Source organism: Loxodonta africana, chromosome 19 (assembly GCF_030014295.1).
Source record: "Loxodonta africana isolate mLoxAfr1 chromosome 19, mLoxAfr1.hap2, whole genome shotgun sequence".
NCBI lineage: Eukaryota > Metazoa > Chordata > Mammalia > Proboscidea > Elephantidae > Loxodonta > Loxodonta africana.
In genome coordinates, this window is record NC_087360.1 from 8,195,521 (window position 1) to 8,204,832 (window position 9,312).

Here is a 9,312-nt window from a genome sequence, read left to right on the forward strand (position 1 = left end):
CGCTTTCCCAGGCAGTCTCCCGGCGGCGGCAGCTGCGCCGCCAAAGCCCCGGGCCCCAGCGGCCCCCCACCCCTCACTCGCGCTCCCACACTGCCTCCCCCCTCCCCGGGGGAAGGCCTTTTAATTTATTTATTCTGCTGGGACTTAGGTGGGGGGCTCGGCTGGCGCGGGAGGGGGTCTCCCCGGGCTCTACCTCCTGTGGCCGGGGCTACCCTCGGAGCCGCGGCCGCCCAGGCGAGCGCCTCGGGCCTCCAAAACTGTTTCCAAACTGCGAGCGCCGGAGGTGGGCGCGTGTGGACTCGGGGGACAGGGCTGGGTTTCTTTTGGGGGGAGGGAGTGATTGTGTGTTTGGACGCTGGCAGCCGTGGGGGGAGTAGACGTCGACTCCAGCAGAGTTGCAATCGAGGGATCTGCGCTCCAGCTTCCTCTTCTGCCCCGCGACCCCCTCCCCGCTGGATCCGAGCTGGAGAGGGGAAACCAGGATTTGAACCAAATTAGCATTGGCATTCCTGGGAGGAGGATACAGCCCTCGTCTGGACCCGGGTGATAGAAGCTTCTCTCTCTTATTATTTCTGGAGGCGAGCGCCCCGTAATTGTCCTGAACACATGCTATCCCCCCTTCCTCCTCCAGCCACCGGCGAAGGAGAGAGTCCCCCTTCTTTGCATTTATCTTTTCCTTCCCCTTTCTTTATTAAAGGTCCGGGAGTGGCGGCGGCCAATCAGCGCGCGGCTTCCATTTTGTGAGTTCAACTCCGAGGCTCCCGGGCTTCGCGAGGACGCGTTTGCAGCCCCCTCTGCCTCTGCTCTCGGGCGGCCGGGGTGAAGGAGCCGCCTCGCCGGGGCTTCGTGGTGGTGGATTTCATATTGGGGCTCTTTTCGGGGTTCGTAATTTGGCCGTGGGTAGGTAATTGGCTGGATCAGGGCGGCAGGCCGCGGCGGCCAATCAGCGAGCGGCTTCTATAGGGTTTGAGTTATTAGACGCTGATCTCAAAACATCCTTCATCAGACACCAAGGAGAGGCCAACAGATGAGGGGAGCCATTTTTCTGCAATGGAATTAAATGGCCAAGTGGGTTTTTCCTTTGTTGCAAATGGGGAATGTTTTTCCTTTGACTCTACCATCCCGTTCAGGACGCCTCAGTGTGTTGTTTAACATTTGTCAACAGGCTAAAGGACTCACAGTTGGAAGAATGAAGACTTTTTAAAAAGACCTGGATTTTTCCTTATGACTTGGAATCCATCTTTGTCTTGTATAACTAGGTCATAGCACACCATTAATGTCAGCAGTTAACAATTTTGAATTCCAAAAAACCTGAGTAAATGACATATTTCATTTTTTTTTTCCTCTTTTTCTTGGGTGGGTGGGGGGAGCTTGGAGCTGTCTTAATCTGTATTCTCTTGACTGAACAATAAATTTTTAAATATATGTAGTTTCCTCTATTAAACACTTAAACCTGGCCATCTTATTAACTCCTTCTGCTCTCTTTTTAAAAAGGTAATGTTTTAAATGTCTAGGTTTAGGACTAGCGAAATGGCAGCAACAACAAAAAATACTGTGAGCAGTTGTTACTCTTTCAGTTTTTAAATACCTTTTACATTGTAAGTACCCAATCCATTCTGTCCTTCCGAGTGCAGTTTTCATGTTAATGTTGCTGAGATGTCCTAATTTCTGAACCTTCATCTGCATGTCTGTCTTTGTCTTTTGTCTAATATAAGCCAGTTAAAAATGCTTTTAGACGATTTTGCTTTTCTAAAGCTAAGGTTTTAGCTTTAATCTTTTGAAAATGTTTACAGCACTAAATGCCAGTCAGCTTTCTTCCCAGTAACATGTACACTTTCTTTGAAAATCGATCTATTTGAAGAAAAACACCTCTGTTTTTCTCATCTTAGTGAAGGGGGGGAGGGAGGGAAAGGAAGACCTCTTTGTGTAGAAATAACTAAAGCCGTCACAGGAAACTAGATTAAAACTGGAAAACAAGTCGTAGCTGGTCCGAGCCAAACACCAACGTTAACTCCCGGGGTATTTTCTATGGCGGTTGGGATGGCTGGTGCGTCTTTTGCCTTTTGTTTGATTCTGTATTTTCGCCTTTTGTCTCTTAATGACGATCACACCATTGCTATATGCAGAGCAGTAAACAGTCCTCAACGAAGCCGCCTTTTGCCAACCCAACCCTGGAAAGTTTGCAGAAGTGGAAGGAGCAGACAATGCCATGAGAGTGTAACTTACAAAAAGGTAACAACAACAAAAAAGGCAACACCATTTCCCCCAATTTTCCCAACTAAACAATCAAAAAAAGTCCTCCATATCTATATATTTTTTATAATAACACCTGCAAAACCACCGCCCAGCTTGATCTTCCAGACTCCATGGCACCGGGCTGAGCGGGTAAGTAAATTTAAAAAAAGTGCCTTTTACCCCTTCGAGGAAATCCTTTTTCAGAGCAGGCCACGGTCTGCAAATGTTTGGGAGCTGAGGGGAGAAGGAGATTTCTGGAGCTTTATGTCTGGTAGTCGGGTGGGAGAGGTTTTTCAGACCCCTTTGCCCCTACTGCCCCGGAGGCAAGAAGAGGGTCGCCCCAGCGACCCTCGGGCACCCATGGAACCCCCTGTCCCTGTCCTGTTCGCTCTTCCCAGATCTGAGCCTTGTTGAGGAGAATTTGACGTGCTTTGGAGACCGGGGAACCCAAAAGACGAGGAAACATCCCGGTTCAGACTAGGACCCCTTTTTCTTTTGATTGTAGGGGCCTCGCACTCCGGAGCCGGCTTTTGGGGGCTCCGGGGCGCGCCTGCGCTTCTTGAGCAAAAAAGGACAAAAGGCCGGCGTCCATGTTGGCACCATGACGCAGCATCTCTCCCGCCTGCAGCCGAGCGCTGTTTGTGCTCCCGGCCACGCTCGCTCCTCCCTCCCAAACACGAGTTTTATTTTTAGGTTCCCAACAGAGCCGCGGGCCGGGGCCGGGGCCGGGGCTGGGGTTGGGAGCCGCCTGGGCCGGGTCTGCGGGCTGGCCCGGCCGGCAGGGCTGCGGCGGTTAATGGCGGTCGGCTTTCTCTTCCTTCCTCCCGCCCTCCTTCCCCGCTGGTCGTTGCGAATCCGGCGTAGGAGGCGGTTCCTCGGCCTGGCAGGGGCCTGAACGCCCGCCGGTCACGGCGCCCCGGGCGGGGGGAAGTCGTGGGACCTGTTTCGGGGGGCTAGGGCCTCGGGGGCGTCGCGCGTGGAGACTCCCGCGCTCTCTCCGTCAGGCTAGGCGGCCAGACGGGCGCCATTTCGCGCGCCGCCTGCGGCCCGGGCGGTGGCTGCCGCTGGGCCAGGCGGGAGGAGGGAGGCGGCGGCGGCCGGGGAGGGAACGGGGCGCGCCGCCCCCAGGACGCCCCGGACCGGCTTGGGGGGTGGCAGGCCGCGTCCCCGGACCCCCGCCCCGGCGCAGGGCCCGCGCGGCACGAGGCCTCGGTCCATGCTGGCCCGCGGGGGCGTATTCTCCTCCCTCACGGGAACCAGCAGCAAAGGGCCAGGGGGCCGGTTGGAGCCTCGCGGCGGTCCCCTGAGTCTTCCAACGCTACCGGACGTTGCGGAAGCTTCTCCCGCGGCCCGGCCTGACCCCAGGTCGCCCCCTGCAGCCCACCGTCCTTGGTGCCTCTGCTCGGGTTCCCAGTCTCCCTGTGATAGCCGAGCCAGTGGGGCGGGTCGGCCCCTTTGTCCCCACTTGGGGCCTAAGACGCCCCGATTTGGCCACTCCAGGCACATCTCTCCAAGTCGGCCCCCTAGGGTGGGGGTGGGGGTGGGGGTGGGAAAGCTGAGCTGGCCTCCCCGGGATTCCCGGGGCAGAGGCCTCTGGGGTAAACCCTCAGATCTCCGGCCCTTCCTGGGGGAGGGGATGCGGACGGGGCGGGCCTTTGGAAATGCAGATAAGTCGCCGCCTGCTGCTTGTCGCCCGGGCTGAACCTTGGTGACTCAGCCCCCCCATCCATTTCAGACTGAGGGCCGCCTTGGCAGCTGGGCGGCGGGGGGTGGGGTGGGGGCGGTATTTGTAAGGTCCTCTTCGGCCCTGGAGACCCTGTCCGACTCGGGTTAGGCCGGTGAGGTCTCAGCTCCACTAGCTGGGGGCGCCCTAACTAGCCCTCCGCTTCCCCCCTCTCCCCAGGCACTTGACTGGAGAAGGGACAGCGTGCCCGGTGTCCCAGAGCGGACAGTCCCTCCTTATTTGGACAGCAGGAGCAGGCTTAGGTTGGCTCTGACAGTCCTCCCACCGAGGTAGGTGTGACCCCTTTACCAGACTGTGAGGGAGATTGGGGGGCTTTAGCCTGGAGCTTCCGGAGGGCGGGAACCCCAAACCTGCCAGGCTGGTTTTGCAGCCCCTCCTCCACACAAAAATATGTGTGACCGTGTGTGAGTTGGGCCGCTGAGCCCATCCATCCAGTCTGTCAGCTTCTGTTGTCAGCAGTGTGGGGCGTGCAGTTCTCTGCCGGATTTAGCAGCACACTAAAGGCTGCGTCTCACAACTGTTTCTCAGTAGTGCGTTTTGTGGTGGTGTTCCTGCTGCTGGAAGCTAGGCAGTGACCTGGCCTGGCCCTCCAGCCAGCATGGGGTTGTGTGGGCTGACAGTGCCAGCATAAGGAGACTCTGAGAGCTGACTAGCTTTCCCTGGGAAAGGTTTTACTGACCCCTTTTCCCCTCTGCTGGTAACTCCTGCAGTTCCCTCCCCATCGCCAAATGGAGCAGGTGTTCATAGTCCTATTTCTAGAATCAGACAAACCTGGGTTTGAGACCCCGTTAGCTATTTGTCAGCTGAGACCTCAGTACAAGCCACATAGTCTCCCAGCCCCACTTTCTCCACCTGCAAGAATGGGAGCAGAGATTCTCAAACCTGAGTGAGCTCCAGAATCACGTGGGGGTCTCTTTAAAACTGCTACACACCCCATCCTGGAATTTCTGGTTCAGTAGGTGGGGCCTCAGAGCTTGCCTTTCTAACAAGTTCCCTGGTGACTGTGATTCTGCTGGTCTGGAGACATATTTTGGGAACCTCTGGGATAGGGTCGCTCTGAGTCGGAATCCACTCGATGGCACTGGGTGGGTTTTTCTGGGTTAACACCTGGGGTGGGTGAGAGGCAGAAGTAACCTGGTGCATTTGGAGTCCTGAGCTCAGTGCTTGGGAGAAGCGATTGGCTTCATAGTTAAGGGAGCTCTCATTCTTATTTTCCTAACACAAGCTGGCCAGTTAGTTTTCCATTCTCTTTGTCTCCAGGAAGCGACACAGCTGGAGACGCTGAGGCCCTTGACTTCTCAGTTGTTACGTTTCTTCCCCTATTCCACCCCTTGTGATCTCTGGTTTGTGATTACTTTGATGAGCTATTTGGGTCCAGGTGCCCCTGATCATGCCGTTGTCCCTGCCCCCTCTGTGCCCTACCCCTGAAGGCGAGGGCGAGGCTGAGGTTTGGGGGAGCTGCTGGGGCTTGGTGCTTGTCTAAGGGAGGCTCTAAGTCCCCCATCTGTGGGCTTGAATCTCAGCTGTGCCGGTGACCTTGGCAAGTCTTCTTACGTGGAATGATAGCAGTGCGTGCTTTTCTTGGTATCGGGGAGAAGAATTGAGTGCAATGAAGGAGGCCGCCTGTCATCCAGGCAGCACACGAGATGGTCTCCATTACTGTCGTGATTATTGCTGGGAGTGGCTGCAGGGAGCAGGGCTGCGCCCGGTCGCCAGCTCCTCCCCGACCTCAGGCAGCACGTGGCCGGGCCTGAGGGCAAAGGGGACAACTGGCTTTCCTGGTGCCAAGAGCCAGCACTGCTTTCCCTGTGGGTTTTGAGTTGGGCCGGGTGTAGTCATCAGCACCCGTCTCCACAGACTGCTCCATGATGGGGTCATGATTTGGGGTTGCCCACCCACTGACCAGAGTAGAAGTGACTCACTAAAGGTTGCAAGGCCACCACTGGCAGAGCCAGGATGGGGTTCCAGGTGTCTTGACTTGGAGCCCAGCGCCTGAGCCCTGGCACCCCCACCCCAGCTGTCTGGGCTATTTTGGGCTTCTTCCCGTGCCAGCTGTCTCCTGGCATCCCCACTCGCAGTCTCACTAAGCTGTCCGGTGGAGCAGTCCGCAGGGTGCCTTGTGCGCCTCTTGAGCTGAGGGTCCCAGGCCGTCCTTTTCTAGAGGGTGAACCCCGCTTCACCTGCACCTGACTTCCTGCCCTCCACCTGGAGTAAGGGGCGAGGAGGAAGGACTCTAAAAAGTCATGAGGGAGTCACGTTTGGGCCTGCTGTTGTGCCATAGCACTACCTGAGGTGGTTGACCTCCCTCCTAATGGAGTCCTGGGGCCCCTGGCTTAGTGCCCACTGGTTTTGGTTGGTTAAAGGGTAGATCTCAATATTCTCCTCCCAGCTGCTTCCCTGAGAGCTCCGGCCAGTTCCTTCACTCCAGTCCTCTAACCAATTAGGGAGCAATTAGGTGCTAAACTGTGGTCGAGGTGTGAGTTCTGGGAAGCCAGGATCAGCTGGAAAGATCTTAGCTCCTCCCCACTTTCCCTCTCTCTCTCATTTCTCTTTCTCCTCTCTTTGTCCCTTGGATCTCCTCCTAGGGAGCGCCGGGTGGGCCTTCTCTCTGTCCTGCTGGCTGTTGTTCCTCCTGGCCCTGAGTGGTGGGACTGCTCCTGGCACTGGGCCCAATGGGGCCTGCCTCAGAAAGGGTCACACTAGCAGAAGGTGGCGGGAGGCAGCTGGACCTGCCTTCCTACTAAGCCTCCAGGCTTCCCGCCCCTTCTGGCCCAGCCACCAGGGCCACCAAGTGTCCCAACATGGAATGTGGCCCTTTGGACCCTCTGGGTGGAGACAGCAGCCTCTGTTCCGACCCTGGAGTGGCGTCCACTGCCATCTTGGGGCCACCTGGGTCCAGTGCTGTCTCTGACTGGCTGGTGGCCGTGGGGCAGTCCCTGCCTCCGTCTGAGCATGATTTCCTGTGAATGAGGAGTTAGGAGAAGGGTAGACAACAGCCATTTGAGTCTGGCTTTGTGAGGGGAGTGGTTTTGGACCGAAGGGTGGCCGAGGCCTGCCATGCCCACAGGTGTGGGGTAGCCAGACAGCTGGTAGCCACTTCCTGTCCATGGGGCCTGAGAGTTGCTTCAGGTGCTCAGGCTCAGTTTCTTCTGTCTGTCGTGGGGTAGGTGACATGGTAACTCTTAGGGTCTTCTGAGGCACCCAGGAAGTGGAAGGCAAAAGTGTTGTCATTACTGTTTCCATCCTAGCCTGGCTGGACCTTGCTCTAACTAGGTGGGAGTAGACTGGCTCCTTTCATGTCTCTCTGCTGGCCTCGCCACAGCGCAGGCTGCTCCCAGCCCTGTAGGCCTCTGAGTGAACACAGTGAGTTCATCCCATAATCACCACCTGGGCAGCCCTCTAGACTTCTGTGTCCCAACAGCTCTTGTGATAAAACTGGGTTAAAAAATCTTCCTTGCCCTCCTAAACCTCTCCAGGAATTCTTGGTGAACAGGTGGAGAATGCCCCAGATCTTTGGGATGCTTGCAGGTAAGGGAGCAGGGCCCAGACGGGAAGCACAGCTCCCAGCTGGCCTGGCTGGCCCAACCTCCTCTGAGGAAGCTGGGAGCAGCTGGCTTGGCTTCTGGGTATTTTTAGCTGTAGATCCAATGCCACTACCACCCGGCATCAGAGCTGTGTCCAAATCAAACTTGCTCCAGGGAACTGAGGGTGGTATTCTGCCAGCCTCCTGCCTGGGCAGGGGCCGGTGTCAGCTGTATTGCTTGGGCCCATGCAGCACTGGGAAGACTGTTTCTCATTTCCTCCCCTCAGTTTTCTTCATGTCTTTGTTTTGTCCTCAGTAGGGATCATAGCCCCATTTCACAGGTGGGGAAAGTAGAGGCCAGGGTCTCATGGTTTTGAGGAAATCAGAAGCCCTCTCATGGGCTGGTGTGGTTAGTCTGCTTTCAGGTGACAGTTTGCTTAGAGTGGGGTGACCCTTACTCTTCCACTCCCCCCCACCCCGAGTTCCAGGGACCCCAGTGAAGCCCATCCTCTTGGAGGGTCAAACCTGAAGTAGCCAGAGGGGAGGTAAGTGGTGGTCGGCTCACCCCAAGCTCTCCATCTGCTCTGTCCCTGAGTGACTCACTCCACCCTGGCTTGGCCTCCAAGGTCTCCTAAAGCCTTGTGGTCAGTCGCCAAGTCCCAGGGACCTTACTTCTGACATGTCCCTGGATTTGGACCCCTCCTCTCCTGCCAACCTCAGGCTGCCGCTGTGGAAAGATGGCCCAGCCCCATCCCTGCCTCGCTGGCCTGGCCTGGGCCAGTGACAGCTCCTCCTTGGCTACTGGAGAGGAGCTTAAGAGGGCCTGGCCCTACCAGGCTCTTCTCCTACTCCTCCAGCTGAGCGGCCAACAACCTCCCTTCAGGGAGCATGGTAGGAGAGCCCGTCCATGAGCTAACCCCACTTACCTTGGCCTCCCTCCTCACTCCCCAGGCTCTATGCAACCTACCCAATGGAGTTTTTCAGACTCCATGCATTGGCCCAGGCTGTGTATCCATTCTGCTCTCACCTGCCTGCCCTCCCCAACACTGCCCAGCTTAGTTCTGTGCTACCCATCTCTCAGCTTCCCCTGAGCCCCACGTGGGTTCTGGTCTCTAAATGTTCAGGTCTCCCAAATGCATTGGATTGCTTCCCCCGAGACTGTGAGCTCCTCATGGGCAGGAACACCATTGCCTCTCAATAAAAATGTGTTGCAAAAAAGGAACAGATGAGTTGCTATGAATTTGTCAAAGGGGTGTTTAACACAGCAGGTTCTCCTCTGGCCAGGTGAGCCCAGAGGACAGAAGAGGGCTTCCATCTCACAGCCTGGGTCTGGTTCTCATCCCCTTCCCAGCGAAGGCTGTTGTCTTCTGGGGCTTCCACGGGCGGTCGCGGCTGCCCTCTGGTGGTCAGGCCCTGCCTTGCATCCACTGAAAACCTTGACCCTGCATGTGTGGCACTGCCAGGGTGGCAGTTTCTTTCACGAAGTGAAATTAACCCGATCTTTGCTAAGAATTTCAAAATTGAGAGTCTTCTGGGTGGGGTGGGGTGGGCGGGGGCAAGAAGATTCTGAATCCTGCCAGCTAGCCCTTCCCCTCTGAGGAAACAAGTCATTTATCCCAGCCGTGCTATTGGCAGGTTTTGTTAGAAATGGGCTCTACTAGCCCAGCTGGGGGAACGCTCGTGGCGCAAAAGGTCAGCAGTTCGAATCCGCCAGGCGCTCCTTGGAAATACTATGGGGCAGTTCTACTCTGCCCTATAGGGTCGCTATGAGTTGGAAGCGACTGGACGGCAGCGGGTTTGGTTTTGTTTT

At 56.5% G+C, this 9,312-nt stretch overlaps 1 long non-coding RNA gene across 5 annotated transcripts; it reads left to right on the forward strand.

Annotated features, from left to right (window-relative positions):
- The first annotated feature begins 906 nt into the window (after nt 1–906).
- On the forward strand, nt 907–9,039 carry LOC104846892 (uncharacterized). 5 transcript variants are annotated; one of them, XR_010318569.1, is made up of 3 exons: nt 907–2,385; nt 4,139–4,248; nt 7,917–9,039. It is a non-coding gene; the product is annotated as an uncharacterized LOC104846892 (long non-coding RNA). The 5 variants fall into 5 exon arrangements; XR_002783702.2 differs by lacking the exon at nt 7,917–9,039 and adding an exon at nt 5,240–5,848; XR_010318570.1 differs by lacking the exon at nt 7,917–9,039 and having other exon boundaries at nt 907–2,232; nt 2,349–2,385; nt 4,139–5,848.
- Nucleotides 9,040–9,312: the final 273 nt, after the last annotated feature.